Source organism: Aquarana catesbeiana, linkage group LG05 (genome assembly GCF_042186555.1).
Source record: "Aquarana catesbeiana isolate 2022-GZ linkage group LG05, ASM4218655v1, whole genome shotgun sequence".
NCBI lineage: Eukaryota > Metazoa > Chordata > Amphibia > Anura > Ranidae > Aquarana > Aquarana catesbeiana.
Window position 1 is genome coordinate 480,567,579 of NC_133328.1, and position 17,968 is coordinate 480,585,546.

Genomic DNA, 17,968 nt, shown 5'->3' on the forward strand with positions numbered 1-17,968 from the left:
CCCTGCGTGGGTTCTTCTGGGCTACATTAGACACGTTGTTACAGGGTCACTTTACATGCACAACCTTAAGGCAGACCTCTACTCTTAGAGGGCTTTCACACTGCAGCGCAGTGCTGTTAGTGCTAAAGCGAAGCTAGTTTTTGCAGCTCTTTAACTGTGCTAAAGCGGCCGCTAGCGGGCGGTTTTTACCTTAAAAAAAAGGTAAAAAGTCCAGTTTTGCGGCGCTCTCAAATCGCTTTTAAGGCACTTTGGAAGAGCTGCCCATTTAGTGCAATGAGCTGGGGCCTTTTGGGAGGACTAAATACAGCGCTCCCAAGCCGCCCCAGAGATGCTGCTTGCGGGACTTTTCCTAACGTCCCGCATGCACACCACCCCAGTGTGAAAGCACACACTGTACAGAAGGGGAGGCAGTTTTCAGGAAATTATTAGAGGCTATTTCAAGCGCTAAAATGCCTAAAAACTGCTTCAGTGTGAAAGGGGTCTTAGAGATGAAAGTACTCATGTACACTGACATCGTAACTGTTCTTCAGTTAACTCACGGTTCCCCATGACAATGCACACCTTCACAGTAACTTGCATTTTGGAGAGACACGCCGAGTCAATGTCCACAACCACCTGTCCAGCATTTTTCACTACTACTCCCCTGTAGTGGATTGGGTACCTCCGCGCACTCTGCACGAGCTCCACATGTGCACTCAATTTGACTCTTGAACCTCTCTACCTCTGTACAGGATAGGGAACCTCCACAGTGCAATCTGCTCTTGTTGCTATTGGAGACAGAACGCTGGCGAAAGGAGTGCCGACAACATCTCCCTGGCTGCTAGAGGCCGTGCCACCTATAACAGGTACATGCTACCAACGGTTACTTGTTCCTTGTTACACTTCTGCTACTCTTGGCAACTACATATGTGTTCAGCCAAAGAAATGCCACTCTAGGTGAGTGACTGACTCTCACGTGTTGTGAACTGGAGCCCAGGGTGCTGCACAGCTCATCTGTGAGACTCAGTAACATGCAAAATCCGGAATATTGCTGCACTCCTTGATATCTTTATTGAAGCATTAAAATTACATCACAGGTATGACAGGAACAGTTATTGTATGACAGGTATGACCGTTCACATTACTTCACTCTACATTGATGTCTTCATACCCCAATGTGTAAAGACCCACTGGTTAACTGTGTGTCAGTTACTAATGATACACCTCAACTAACTTCAGACCAGGCAGGGGCAACGGTACAATACTTTACTTGGCAAAAGTGCAAAAATATACATTTTACAGTCCAACAGGCAAGACATGGTACATCCCTAGCCCCCTAACTACAACTACAGGCTAAGTGCTGCCCTGGCATACCTGCGTTTGAGCAGTTGAGCAAGTGTAAGTTCTTCAGAGGCATTTCTCCAGCACTAGTATCTTCAGGTCAAACCCCGAGTTAAAAGTCTCTACATGTGGGCAAGCGGCATTCTCCTACTCCTAGGGGTCTCGTCGTTCATCTTCATCCCTTACGGGTCTTACAACGCAAGGCTGCACTGGAACTCCTTGATCTCTATCTCCTATGGGCTCTATCTCCCTGTGCCAGACCACTGACCCAATTTATATCACACAGGGTACATGGGCTGGACCCAGACAGAATCCTGACGTAAAAAGCCTAAAAGACCAGGCAAAACATTAACCCCAGCCTTCCCAGCTGAGACAGCACCCACTGACTGTTTCAACCTGCTTACATGTATTTCGAATAAGTTCCTTCCCACTTTTAATAATAACATGATTAAATATAAATCAAAAATGAAGTAAAATGACTCATACATAATTTAAAGAGATTCTGTACTGTAAAATGCAGGTACTTTCTGTACCTGAAAAAGCCTCTGGGTAGTGTTGGTGCTTGCTGCTACCTCCTACCCCCACACATCTCAGTTAGACCTATATTATAATGGGCTGCCTCTCTGGCCAATAAAAAAAGTAAATAGTAGCAGGACGAGGCTGGCAAGCCTCAACATCACCAGGAAATGCTGAAGCCTTGGCTGTCAGAATAGCTTGGCCACAACTGCAGACTGCATTTTATATCTGCAGCAGTTTTTGCTAGAAGAGAATACCTATTTGTAGAAATATACAGAATATTATTAATTGGTGATCTATTATCTTCTAACACAACCTTATCAAATGGCCCAAATCTATAATAGTTAGGATAATTAAGATAGCAATTTGAGTCACACTATTGTGTCAGAGGATGAAAAAGGTCAACTGTCACAATGTGACAACATGGTTACCATGCCCTTTCTGGCCTTAATGCAAGATCAATTATGTAGCCTTTGTGTTCCAAAAAAGTGTCCTATACAGCCACCCTTTACCAGGTGAGGTGATCTGTGTATTTATCATGTCCCAGGCAAGGTGTTCCATGTAGTTGACATGTCCGTTGTAAGGTGCCTTGTGTGCTCATCAGTGTCTATGATGATGTACCCCATGAGCATGGCAGTGTTCCAGGTTAAGTGCCCTCCACTTGAAAGAGGAACGTTCCAAGGTTCCTTATGCATTCAGCAATGTTCCTGGGAGAAGATCCCATGTGTTCCTGGTATAATATTTCATATATTCTCAGCAGTGTTCCTGGGAGAAGGTCCCTTGTTCTCAGCAATGTTCCTGGTGTAATATTTCACATAGTCTCAGCAGTGTTCCTGAGAGAAGGTTCCTTGTGCTCAAGCACTGTCTTTTGGGTAATATCTCACATGCATTCAGCAGTCTTCCTGGGAGGAGGTCCTTTGTGCTCAGCAATGTACCTGTTGTATAGTTGCCAACAGTTCTGATTTGCCCGGGACATTCCTGGAAATCAGACCAATGTCCCAGTCTGAGCCTGTCCTGGGCAAAATCCCCCAAATCAGGTTCTGTCATGGATATCAAGACTTTTGGCACTGACACCAGATGATCCTCCCCCTACCTCCTCTGATTAGTCAGTACAAACCAGCGGGGGCATGGCTGATCATTCCTGTGAGCAGGAACACATGGAGAGGCAGCCTGGTCCATGCCATAGTGGGAGCCGGCAGCACTGCCTGGTGAGCCCGCGGATTGTAAACGGAGCTCAGCTGGCAGGGCCAGCCCAGGACCAGGTGGGTCCTTCTCATAAGGTAGTACTGAGGAGACTGCTCTGATGAGACTGCTCTGATAGACTGCACTGATGAAACTGCTCTGATGAGACTGCACTGATGAGACTGCTCTGATAGACTGCACTGATGCGACTGCTCTGATAGACTGCCCTGATGCGACTGCTCTGATAGACTGCACTGAAGAGACTGCTCTGGTAAGACTGCTCTGATGAGACTGCTCTGATGAGACTACACTGATATGACTGCACTGATGAGACTGCTCTGATGGACTGCACTGATAGACTGCAATGATGGGACTGCTCTGGTAAGACTGCTCTGACGAGACTGCTCTGATGAGACTACACAGATATGACTGCACTGATGAGACTGCTCTGATAGACTGCACTGATGAGACTGCACCCATGAGACTGCACTGATTAGGCTGCACTGATGAGACTGCTCTGAAGAGACTGCTCTAAAGAGACTGCACTGATGAGGCTGCACTAATGAGCACTGATGAGACTGCACTGATGGGTATCGATGAGGCTGCACTGATGAGACTGCATTGATGAGACTGCACGGATGGGCAATGATGAGGCTGCACTGATGGGCACTGATAAGGCTGCGCCAATGAGGCTACTCTGATGAGACTGCACTGATGGGCACTGATGAGACTGCACTGATGGGCACTGATGAAGCTGCACTGATGGGCACTGATGAGACTGCACTTACAGAATGCACTGATGAGGCTGTACTGATGGGCACTGATGAGGCTGCACTAATAGGCTCCACTGATGAGACTGCGCTGATGGTAAAGGAGGGCTCTGATGATAAAGGTGGGCTCTGATGTTACTTTTTTCATCCAGCAGTCACTGGACTGTGCAAAATTGTTTTTTAAACTGCACTGGTCAATTGCTGTTAGCTGTCAACGATGCTATCTCCTTTTTTCACGTAGCACTGTCCTGACTGTGAGAAATTGGGCAGTGCAGTTTTAAACCCAGTTTCTCACAGTCACTCCTTTCTGACACCATCACTAAGGCCCCTTTCACACAGTGGGTCCTATCAGGTCTGCTTGTCAGTTTTTTAGGTGGACCTGATGGGAAGATCCATGCATCCCTATGGACAGGCAGATATAAACAGACTTCATTTAACTAGTTGCCGCCCGCCCACCATCAAATGACGGCGGGGCAGTGCGGCTTTCATTCTGGGACACTGTCATATGACAGCGTCCCAGAATGGCGGCTCTTGCTCGCACATGGGGGCACGCAGCATGTTGATCGCTGCCATGCTGTGTTGCTAGGGCACAGCGCGACCCCGATCTCTGTAAAGAGCATCCGCGGCTCTTTAACTATGTGATTGGCTGTGTCCAATCACAGTCGGTCACATGTAAACATGGAGATGCTGTTAATCAGCACTCCTCGCCTCACACTGACAGAGTGTGAGGAGAGGAGAGCCGATCAGTGGCATCTCCTCACAGAGGACATCTAGGAATGTAATCAGGGCACTGATCATCAGTGCCCTGATTACAATAAAGCACCCATAGGGACATCAATCATTGCCCACCACTGGCAGCAATCAGTGCCCGCCGCTGCCCACAAGTGCCACTAATCAGTGCCCATTAGCGATGCCAATCAGTGCTGGCTATCAGTGCCACCTATTACTGCTGCCCATCAATGCCCATCACTGCTGTTGATCAATTCCTATCAGTGTTGCCCATCAGTGCCACCCATCAATACCCATCAGTGCCCACCAGTGCCGCCTATTAGTGCCCATCAGTGCCACCTAACAGTACCCGTCAGTGCCACCTATCAGTGCCCATAAGTGCTGCATATTAGTGCCTCCTTATCAGTGCCCATAAGTGCCATCTCACCAATGCCCACCAGTTCAGCATATTAGTGCTCCTCAGTGCCGCCTCATCAGCGCACATCAGTGAAGGAGAAAAATTACTTAGTTATAAAATTTACTGACAGAAGCTAAGTAAAAAATGTTTTTTTTCAAAATTTTTGGTCTTTTTTTTTTTTTTAGTAAAAAGTAAAAAACCCAGCAGTGATTAAATACCACCAAAAGAAAGCTCTATTTGTGTGAATAAAATGATAACAAATTTGTTTGGGTACAGTGTAGCATGACCACGCAATTGTCATTCAAAATGTGACAGCGCTGAAAGCTGAAAAATGGCCTGGGCAAGAAGGGGGTGTAAGTGCCCTGTAGGCAAGTGGTTAACCACACCCCCTTTAAGCCACGCCCAATCTTTTGTGTAATTTAAACCACGCCCATTTTAACACGGAATGCTTTATGTGGCGCAATTTTTTTAAACACGAGACATGCCCACAAAATGAATATCCCGCTCCTAAATAACATACTGCTTCGCCTACAGTGGCTTTCTGCAAAAAAGTGTCCCTAAAAATTTTGGGGAAATGTTGCTAACTACGCTGGTGTAGGATATCACATAGTCTTAGCAGTGTTCCTAAGAGATGGTCCCTTGTATTTAGGAATGTCTGGGTGTAGGGTCTCATATGCACTCAACTGTATGTCCCATATGCTCGTGAATGTCCCTGGCAGAAGATTATGCTTGCACTAAGCAGTGTCCCTAGGAGAAGATCCCTTATGCTCAGGAATGTCTGTGGTGTAGGGTCTCATATGCACTCAACTGTATGTCCCATATGCTCATGAATGTCCCTGGCAGAAGTTTATACTTGCACTAAGCAGCGTCCCTAGGAGAAGGTCCATTGTGCTCAGAAATGTTCCTAATGTAGAAGATCACATAGTCTTAGCAGTATTCCTAGGAGATGGTCCCTTGTGCTCAGGAATGTCTGTGGTGTAGGGTCTCATATACACTCAACTGTATGTCCCATATGCTCATGAATCTCCCTAGCAGAAGTTTCTACAAGCAGTGTTCCTAGGAGAAGGTCAGTTGTGCTCAGCAATGTGCATGGAAGAGTGTGCAACAGATGGTTTCCACATGTTGCCCAGCTCCGTGATGAAAATGTAGAACCCTAAATGCCTTGGAGTCCTTAGCAGTGATATTCCCTCGTGCTGTAAACAGCTGGTAAGGGCTTATCACTAAGATCTGTGCTCATTATTTTATACACAGGGGTCTTAGGTGCCACATACCATTGTCTAGAATGCTGAGCATAAATGATTATGCTTGGACAAAGGTAATTGGAAGAGAGAATGCTGGTATGGAGGATAATATTAATAACTGATGATGTACAAGTGTTGCTACTTTATACATGCAGGAGGTAAACATTCTTCTCAGTATACTGAAATAGAGTTGAGGTATTGCATTACAGTTCATTGTGTCCAGACTACTAATAGATGTGGAGAATCAGTCTGAAGTCAGTTTATATCAATACAGTATGACAGAATATATTTTTTTTTCTTCCTGTTTTCCCTATATATAAGACCTTCTCACATGTTTGTTTTCAGGGAATACGTCACCATTGTTGGTTAAAAGGTGCAGATAGAGTAAATGTGGTGACCTTTCTCTAAAAGGCATTGTCTACTTTCATAACATAGGCTGGCTTTACATGTCAGTATATTTCCACTGCAGTTTTGTTGTGTGAGCCATTAAACAGGGAGCAGGATTCCCCCCGGGGTATTGCTATAAGAGAAACAGCAGATGGTTAAGCCCTGAGGCAGATTCCCTTTCTGTTACTCACCCTTTGGAATTAACTGAGATATACAGAACAATTTCTCACTGGCATTCACTGCTCTTTAGCTAGAAGAATATATACAGCTCTGAAACACGGTAACACAAAGTGTGGTTATACAATTACATGCAGGTAGATAAACAGATTCATTTTAACATACAACTGTAATGCATATCATCAACCTCATGACACCATGATATAGTAACATGCTAATAATGAGATTGAAGATACAGTAACCACGTGGATTACTAGATTATTCAGTTCAGTAGCTACAATGCCGGATACACTCTTTTGTGAGATAGCACGCCACTCATGTTAACGTATGTCACGTCAAGTGTTTCAGTGAGACAGCCTCATTTTAAATGGCTTGTCAATGTACAGACCTCTTAATTCACATGCACAGATGGTTCACATATTTGTGTTGTGGTTAGGGTGCCCACATATCCTGGATTGCCCGGGACAATCCCGCAATTAGCAGGTCTGTCCCGGGCACCCTCATTCCGGGACAGTACAGTGTCCCGGAAATGCCCCCTGGCCCTGGACCATTCTGATGCCCTCTAAAATATCCCTCACATCGCTGCTGTCAGTCACTGACAGCCTGGCTGGTGAGACCCCTTTTACATGAGCCGCTGGCTCAGTGCCCAAATGGTTGCTAGCCACTGCCTGCTTCACATCTAGCAGCCAGTGACGTCATGAGGAGGAGAGAGACAGAGCCCCAGCATTCACAGTGGGAAGATTTAACTTCCTCCTCCGCGCCTACTGATTAGCTCCACCCACCTCCTCCCTGCATCGTTCAGCCAGCAGCATGCAGAAGGGCACGAAGGAGGGATGAGTTTTGTAGAAAGGCAAGTGAATCCAAAGCACTCACCATGGACAGATCGGGGTGAAAATCCTCAGTCAGCTCTCCTCCAGCAGCCAGCATTCTGTGCTGAACTGTCAGCACTTCACAGGAGCTTCCAATGTGTGTCAGCCTGGAGCTAGCACTGATAAGAAGAGATAGGCAGATAGGGGGTCTGCAGAAGAGGAGAGGACACTGACAGATGAGATGGAAGGAGGACCCATACTTAGATATCAGGACAGGGTTCATGCTGAGATGTGACCCCCCCAAAAGTGAAGGACTACAGGTCCCAGCATGAACCCCTCAGAACTGAAGATGCCCCCCAAATCTGTGAATAACAACAAGTCCCAGCATTAGCATGTGAAATCTATGGGGTCACACCCTTAATTCTCAGGAGTCCATGCGGGGACCTGCAGTCCTTCAATTTGGGGGGGGGGGCACATCCTTAGATATCAGGGGTTCATGCTGGGACTTGTAGTCCTTCAATTTTGGGGGATGTGACCCCCCCAAAAGTGAAGGACTACAGGTCCCAGCATGAACCCCTCGGAGCTGAAGATGTGACACCCCCCCCCGGCCCCCACATGGGAGAAGTAAAATCAGCAGCCAGCGGCGGGAAGGGCGTTCACTTTCCCGGGGCTCCGGTGTATCAGACTGGTGGCAGGCTATAGGTGACAAGTGGCACACTGCATCTGGTGGCAGGCTATGGGTGAAAAGTGGAACACTGCATCTGGTGGCAGGCTATGGGTGGAAAGTGGCACACTGCATCTGGTGTCAGGCAACGGTGGCAAGTGAAACGCTGCATCTGGTGGCAGGCAATGGGTTACAATTGGCACACTGCATCTGGTGGCAAGTGACACACTGCATCTGGTGGCAAGTGACACGCTGCATCTGGCGGCAGGCAATGGTGGCAAGTGACACGCTGCATCTGGCGGCAGGCAATGGTGGCAAGTGACAAGCTGCATCTGGGGGCAGGCGACAGTGGCAAGCAACAAGCTGCATCTAGTGGCAGGCAATGGTGGCAAGTGACACACTGCATCTGGTGGCAAGTGACACGCTGCATCTGGGGGCAGGCAACAGTGGCAAGTAATAAGCTGCATCTAGTGGCAGGCAACTGTGGCAAGTGTCACACTGCATCAGGTGGCAAGTGACAAGCTCAGGGTTCCCACTGATTCTGCATTATGGTGAGTTGAACAATTTCATTATATATTACAATGTAGTACAACACCAGCCATTCACCCGACAAATCACCACTGCCGCCGAATTCCCCGTCAACCCCGAGACTACATTCCCCCAACCCCCCCATCTTTTTTTGGGAAGGGGGACAGGGGGGTGTCCCTGAATGGCAGTTTGGAAATGTGGTCACCCTAGTTGTGGTCCTTCACAATGCAGGTTTGTTGTGGTGTCTTGTGGATATGTGTTAGGGTGCCATTCAGAACGAATGACATTGCAATGCATTGCACTCTGGTTTGCATTTCACTGCAATGCATATTTTATCATGTGCTACAGCAACAGCATAGATCCCAACTGTCCCTGATTTCGAGAGACTGTCCCTGATTTGGAGCAATGTCCCTCTGTCCCTCATTCCACCTCATTTGTCCCTCATTTTGGTCTGATCTATATAGTTGTATATAAAATGCACTTTTTATCTTTCAAAAAGTGTTTCCCAGTGCTAAACATTTCATCCAATTTCTAAATTGCTGCTTTTGTACATTTTAAAAGCCAATATAAAGGAATAGTAGTGGTAACAAAAGTCCTTGTGGATTTAATTAACCTTTTTTTGGTTAATTCTCCTTTAAGGGGGCGGGGCAGGGGGTGTGTCTTATGCCTACATACATTTGTTAGTAAATGTCCCTCATTCCCATCTCAAAATGTTGGGAGGTATGCAACAGGAAGATGTGATTTCCAGGCTTTCATTGAAGAACAGGAGGAGGGGGCGGGCCTATCGGCACATCATTGAAAGGCCCGCACACTGAACCCGGAAGAGCTGGCGGGCCTCTAGATGACGTCAGATACAACATGGCGGCGCGGGACATACCTGTGACCGGGCATGAGATGATCTCAGCAGGTCAATGCTGAAAACACTGGATGGGTGAGTATCTAAAATGTGCAGATACCACCATCAGGTAAGAGGGGAAAAAAAATGGGGCGGTCAGCCAGAGTTTCTCTTTAAGAGGGTATTAAACCAAAAAAGAATATTTATTCAATTGCACAAACAACATGGTTTGAGAAAGGAACCAATAGGAGTTCTAAAACGCGTCACCATAGCAACATTCCCGCCCCAGGTGTGACATCACATCCTGACTTGTGTCCCACAGTGGCTCTCCTCACCTCCTGGAATATTGGACTTGGTTTCCTCACTGACTACACCCTGTTTACTGTCACAAGCGGCTCTTCTGGTGGACGACTTACATCCAATGTAGCATGGCTGCAGATAAGTGCTTTGAATTTATATTTCTGGGATTTTGAATTTGACTTTTTAATTGTAATAAACCCATTAATAAACCCATTAATGCTGCACTTAGCTGGCCCCCCTTTTTGTTCCTTTTTTTTTATTCAATTGCATCTTACCAATTCTTAGATGTGATGGTTGCATTATTTTTTTTTTTAGGCTTTATTTTCTTTATTTTCACCTGGTAATCATGCCAGCAAAGTAGTAGAGCTTGATATAGGAGGCAGGACCTTGCAGCCTGCCCATCTGTCGATCACAGCACCAGTCACTACCTCCTGTCAGTTAGCGGGAGCGAGGGGGGAAACACCGCCGAGTCCATCTACTAGCAGGTCTCTTCTGATGTCCTGCAGCTGCTGTTGGCTTTGCTAGTCTGGAGAGAGCCGCCCTGTCACTGAAGCTGTACGCAGGTTACCCTAAATGTAAGTGATATGTAATAAAGTATTGTTTTCTCGTACTCACACTGATCTGGCGCCCTACTGTGTTCCTTTACAGGTAATCGTGCCAGTAAGTCTGTTGTTTTTCAACAGAACAAGCTGTCCTGCAGATGTTGCAGTTAAATGACTGAGACAAACCAATTACTATTAATGGGGTGCTTACAATAACCAGTTTTTATCTATTTTTGTTAAACCTTTAATCCAAAAGGAACAAAACTGATTGCTGTAACTGCCTACAAAGTGTTACAGTATCTCACACAAGTGAGTACACCCCTCACATTTTTGTAAATATTTTATTATATCTTTTCATGTGACAACATTGAAGAAATGACACTTTGCTACAATATAAAGTAGTGAGTGTACAGCTTGTATAACAGTGTAAATATGTTGTCCCCTCAAAATAACTCAACACATGGCCATTAATGTCTAAACCTCTGGCAACAAATGTGAATACACCCCTAAGTGAAAATGTCCAAATTGGGCCCAAAGTTTCAATATTTTGTGTGGCCACCATTATTTTCCAGCACTGCCTTAACCCTCTTGGGCATGAAGTTCACCAGAGCTTCCTCTTCTACTCCTCCATGACGACATCACGGAGCTGGTGGATGTTAGAGACCTTGCATTCCTTCACCTTCCGTTTGAGGATGCCCCACAGATGCTCAATAGGGTTTAAGTCTGGAGACATGCTTGACCAGTCCATCACCTTTACCCTCAGCTTCTTTAGCATGGCAGTGGTCATCTTGAAGGTGTGTTTAGGGTCGTTATCATGTTGGAATACTGCCCTGCGGCCCAGTCTCCAAAGGGAATGGATCATGCTCTGCTTCAGTATGTCACAGTACATGTTGGCATTCATGGTTCCCTCAATGAACTCCCCAGTGCCGGCAGCATTAATGCAGCCCCAGACCATGACACTCCCACCACCATGCTTGACTGTAGGCAAGACACATTTGTCTGTGTACTCCTCACCTGGTTGCCGCCACACATGCTTGACACCATCTGAACCAAATAAGTTTATCTTGGTCTCATCAGACTAGTTCCAGTAATACATGTCCTTAGTCTGCTTGTCTTCAGCAAACTGTTTGTGGGCTTTCTTGTGCATCATCTTTAGAAGAGGCTTCCTTCTAGGACGACAGCCATGCAGACTAATTTGATGCAGTGTGCATATGGACTGAGCACTGACAGGCTGACCCCCACTCCTTCAACCTCTGCAGCTATGCTGGTAGCACTCATTCGTCTATTTCCCAAAGACAACCTCCTGATATGAAGCTGAGCATGTGCACTCAACTTCTTTGGTGGACCATGGCGAGGCCTGTTCTGAGTGGAACCTGTCTTGTTAAACCACTGTATGGTCTTGGCCACCGTGCTGCAGCTGTTTCAGGGTCTTGGCAATCTTCTTATAGCCTAGGCCATCTTTATGTAGAGCAACAATTCTTTTTTTCAGATCCTCAGAGAGTTCTTTGCCATGAGGTGCCACGTTGAACTTCCAGTCACCAGTATGAGAGAGAGAGAGCGTGATAACACCAAATTTAACACACCTGCTCCCCATTCACACCTGAGACCTTGTAACACTAACTTTCTACAGCCTCCCGAAGATCCACAAGGTTCTTAACAACCCCCCTGGGAGACCAATTGTCTCCAGGAGGGGGAGCATCATGGAGAACCTCAGCAAATATATTGACAATCAGGGACACATCCCAGTTGTTAAAAAACGTAGAAAATCTTTGTGTCCCACCAAATTCGATTCTGGTCACTGTGGATGTGGAGGCACTGTATTGCTCCATTCCACATCAGAAAGCAGTTGAAACTGTGGGACATTTTATCTCACAGTCAGATAAAGATGAGAGACCTTTACATTTATTTATTTTGCGAGCGCTGTATTTCATTCTGTTGCATAATGCGTTTGCATTCAATGGCTCCCATTTCCTCCAGATACAGGGAGTGGCAATGGGGACATGTTGTGCCCCATCGTACGCAAACCTGTATCTGGGGGAATGGGAGAATACTTTTCTGTCCTCAGAGGCCCCGTTTGTAGACCAAATATTGGTTTGGTACAGGTTTATAGACGACATTTTTTTCATATGGAATAGGTCACTGAATGACCTCAATGAGTGTATGACAGTCATGGGGAAGAATCATTTCAATTTGAAATTTACCATGACGTGTGACCCCCAAAGAATTACATTCTTGGATGTTACTATATTCATGGGTACAGACGGCCAACTTATCAGCACATTATACCGTAAAGAAACAGTGGGAAATACTATCTTGCACGCAACCAGTTTCCACCCTGCACCATTGATCAAATCTATTCCCTATGCACAATATCTCCGAATTCGGAGAAACTGCTCCGATGAGAACATGTTTCTCATGGAAGCAAAAAAACTACAAATGAGATTGCTTCAACGTGGTTACTCTCCCACCTGTCTGAAAAAGGCTTTCAGAAGGGCGAGAGAAAAAAACAGACAAAGCTTACTTCAGGATACCCCAAAGAGAGGATGCGATACCCACCAACAAGCACCAACTAGAATCATTACCACTTTCAGCAAACAACATAAAGCCCTGAGAAACATTCTGCAAAAACATTGGCATATTCTCCTCATTGATCCCATACTGAATCGGTTTGTCCGCAAGGACCCTCTGATTACGTTTAAGCGCACTAAATCCCTCAGGGACAAACTAGTCACAAGTGAATACACGGGTGAGTTTAGAGGGGATCCATGTAAACGCCTGGAAACCTTCACTTGTGGAGGTTGTCCCAAATGCCAGTTAATGAATATTGACAAAAATGTCTTATTACCTAATGGACAAAAATACAGACCTTCCCATTTTGCAAACTGTTGCACACATGGGGTTGTCTATTTGATGACATGCCCATGCGGCTGTTTCTATGTGGGCAAAACAAAGCTGGAACTACATGTGTGGATGGGTAGACATATAACGAGCATGCGTACTTGCAATCCTGATTTACCCCTTGGCAGACATGCCCGGGACATACATCAAGGAAATTTTCCTAAAATTAAATTTCTGGTACTTGATCAGGTGCATCCCAGTAATAGGGGGGGTGTCTGGGACAAGATCCTACTACAAAAAGAGACCAGGTAGATAGTGGCCCTACAAGCCGCGCTACCATTGGGCCTAAATGATTGCATCAGTTATCGGCTGTTCCTGGAGAGATTTACATCTGGAACATGGGAGGGTCAGGGATAAAAACACTAGGAGTTGATTTGGCTACAACATTCCCCCCCCCCCTTTTTCTTGGTTCTGCCATAGTGGTAGACACCCACAACACCTTGGGGTGTCTTCCCCCACTATTGCAACCTCTAACCAAAATTATCCCCTTCTCTCGTCTTTTTGTACTTCCCAATTTCTCTTTGGTCATGATCTAGTCTTAGGTCCCCTTTTGAGAAACTATACCACTATTTAAACGATGGATGGATGAATTAGGGGAGAGGTAGGAACAGACACTAATTAAAAGTTTTGTGAATATTCATATTCTATTGTCCATATACCTCTGGGGTCTTATACTTGCAGGCTTTGTATCTGTTCTTTTGTTAGTAATAACTTACTGTATATTATTTTTGTAAGTAATAACTTACTGTATATTATTTTTGTAGATATTGGTTGATTTTTTTAGTAATTGCACATGGATAGCTATATAATTTTTCCCTACTGACACCCTGCTGGATATACACCTCAAAGAACATCTCCAGGTTGAGGATGTTTTCATGTGAAACAAGTTTGGTTGCTATATTTATTTATTTCCACTAGATGGCATCAGACGATTGGGCCAATCTCCTGTTGCATAAGTGGTTCTGCTCCCACTTTCTTTTTCATGGACACACTATACATTTTTTTATTCTTTTATTCTGGCCATCTTCTCTCATATTTTTCCCATCAGTAATGTGCTCCATAGGTACTCCATCGGTTCCCCTATTGAGTCTGCAAATGTGCGCTTTATACTCACTTGGAGGAGCCGTACCATTGTGGCCCCTCCTTTCTTTCACAGCTGACTTGTGCACTTCATGAACGCTGCGTTCCACCACTGACAACGTCAGTGGGAGTGACGCATGCACGCACCGGCCTCTCTCCCCATACCAATCATGGCTACACTGGGGCGCATGCGCCGGCGTCATACACCAGCATACAAATAGAGGAAGCGAATCACTGCATTCCAGGCATGGACCGGGCTGCAGCACGCTACACGGCAGACAGTGACATATGTAAGTAAGTTTTGCTACCCTGGGGACTTGATTATATATTCAAACCTGTTCACCTTACATGATACTGACTTTATGCATTGGTACATGCAGGATATACCGCTCCAGGGACATCTGGATATTTATCCCTTGGTCACTCAGCTAGCATTCTAGGCTCCAGTGACTAGCTGTCCCCCACATTTCTGTGGATATTACATTGGCATATCATACAAGGTTGGTACATCTTTTCCTCTCCCTTTCTATTTGGGTTTTTGGAACACATCCACTCTGCTGCTGCCTTGTGTAGACACATTCTCTTTGCTCTGTTTCTGAGTTCCCTATTGGCCCCTGCTCAGTCCACAAGTTATCTCCTTCTCCTTTTATGAGCATTAGGATATCTATTGTGGGCCATGTTCTGCTCACCTTATGTTTCTTACCACCCACAGACTCATGTTTATTCATATCTACACCACATATTTCCTTCTACCTTTCTTTATTTATTGATTTTTTTATTTTTGGGTTTCTGCCTTTTTTTCTTGCTTTTTCTTTTTTCTTTTACTCACTCTTTTGAATGTTTTGGGGTGTGTTTTCCTGTCATTCATTTTCTTTTTTACCATGCAGTTATTGCAGACATTACACATCTAAGAGTTAGCCCAATTTTCTACAGTCTGACAGCCACGCAACATTATTACGGATTTTTCATCCTCAGTGCCTACCTATTACATGGAACCACCAAACTGGGTATGGGTATACTTATTGTTTAAGTATGTATTCTCTTCCCCCCAATGTTTATCCATCCATACTATATCACATCTTGTGTATATGGCTAATTGTCTCTCTTTTAATACTATTTACACTCCAATTGTATGTATTGTCTGACATATCTCTTTGTATTTTAGAACCAATATACATGTTAAAAAACTTGTCGAACCCTCAGCCCCTGACGAAGGTATCTGAATACTTCATACCAGAAACACGTCGGGCATCAGGGCATTTACATTGTATGACGTTCATGTACACAGTTGTTAGTTTTTGTTTTTATTTGTTTTTCATGCGATACTTGTTATGCACCCTTGTTATGTGTAGATTTCATATGTATTTTATTCTATACCATTAAAGACATTTTTTACATAATATTGAGTGGATGGTCCGTCAGAGTCCCACTTGAGGGGGTGTTTTTTCCTTTGTTGTAACACTAACGAGTCACATGACACCGGGGAGGGAAAATGGCTAATTGGGCCCAATTTAGACATTTTCACTTAGGGGTGTACTCACTTTTGTTGCCAGCAGTTTAGACATTATTGGCTGGGTGTTGAGTTATTTTGAGGGGACGGCAAATTTACATTGTTATACAAGCTGTACACTCACTACTTTACATTGTAGCAAAGTGTAATTTCTTCAGTGTTGACATATGAAAAGATATAATAAAATATTTACAAAAATGTGAGAGGTGTCCTCACTTCTGTGAGATACTGTAGGTGGCTTCAATTTGTAAGTGTATTTAAATCTGCTAGTAAGTCTATCACTATTCTCCCCCTCAGACTGACAATTCTGCTGCCCAAAGGTGCCCATGTGCTCTTTCATCTAGAGTGGGGCACTCTAATACAGGACGGGTGTTACTGGCCAGATAGACAGGTGAAAAAAGAGGGAAAAAGCCTAAAAAAGAAAGCAGCTATCACAACTAATTATTTGAAATCTGCAATCTATTACATTTTTGGTTTCGGGTTTAAAGTGAAAGTTCATCCTAAAATTAACTATTTCTAAATCTACTGGCAGCCTGTCAGGAACCTGTGTGACCAGAAATATGTGTGGACTGTCACAGAGTATACCAAAACACAGGTAAAGTGTAAATAATATATTTTATTAAAAGATAAGTCGATAACACAAAGAAAACTTACCTCAAATATAGTAAACAGTGTAACACAACCAGCGAACCCAACAAACAGTGAACACACAATAAACAACACCCTAAACCAAATATATACAGAGAATGGGATAACCAGATCGTAAACATAACAGAGCCAGGGTCATACACTGGAGATCAAGCAGAGAGATATGGGAACAAGACAGGACAGGGAGAGGGAACCAGGAGACAGAATAAGCGGGTAGGAAGGGATCAGGCTGCAGGGTCGGGGTCATGGTCCAGGAACAGGATATGGGATGCAGGCTTTAGGAACACAGATCAGGGGCACATGGAGAAAATACCAAGGCCATGAGTCACAGCATGCACCAGGTGTACACTTCCTGCACTTCCTGTTTACGCTCCAGCATCAGGTGATGCCTGATTGTAGAAGATAGGGATGAGCCGAACACCCCCCTGTTCGGTTCGCACCAGAACATGCGAACAGGCAAAAAATTTGTTCGAACGCGCGAACACCGTTAAAGTCTATGGGACACGAACATGAATAATCAAAAGTGTTTATTTTAAAGGCTTATATGCAAGTTACTGTCATAAAAAGTGTTTGGGGACCCGGGTCCTGCCCCAGGGGACATGGATCAATGCAAAAAAAAGTTTTAAAAACGTCCGTTTTTTCAGGAGCAGTGATTTTAATAATGCTTAAAGTGAAACAATAAAAGTGTAATATTCCTTTAAATTTCGTACCTGGGGGGGGTCTATAGTATGCCTGTAAAGGGGCGCATGTTTCCCGTGTTTAGAACAGTCTGACAGCAAAATTACATTTCAAAGGAAAAAAAGTCATTTAAAACTACTCGCGGCTATTAATGAATTGCCGGTCTGACAATACACATAAAAGTTCATTGATAAAAACGGCATGGGAATTCCCCACAGGGGAACCCCGAACCAAAATTTAAAAAAAAAAATGACGTGGGGGGGTCCCCCTAAATTTCATACCAGGCCATTCAGGTCTGGCATGGATTTTAAGGGGGACCCCGTGCCAAAATTTTTTAAAAAATGGCGTGGGATCCCCTCAAAAATCCATACCAGACCCTTATCCGAGCACGCAACCTGGCAGGCCACAGTAAAAGAGGGGGGATGAGAGAGCGCCACTCCCTGAACCGTACAAGGCCACATGCCCTTAACATTGGGAGGGTGCTTTGGGGTAGCCCCCAAAACACCTTGTCCCATGTTGATGGGGACAAGGGCCTCATCCCCACAACCCTTGCCCGGTGGTTGTGGGGGTCTGCAGGCGGGGGGCTTATCGGAATCTGGAAGCCCCCTTTAACAAGGGGACCCCCAGATCCCGTCCCTCCCCCCTGTGTGAAATGGTAAAGGAGTACAAAAGTACCCCTACCATTTCACAAAAAAAGTGTCAAAAATTTTAAAAATGACAAGAGACAGTTTTTGACAATTCCTTTATTTAAATGCTT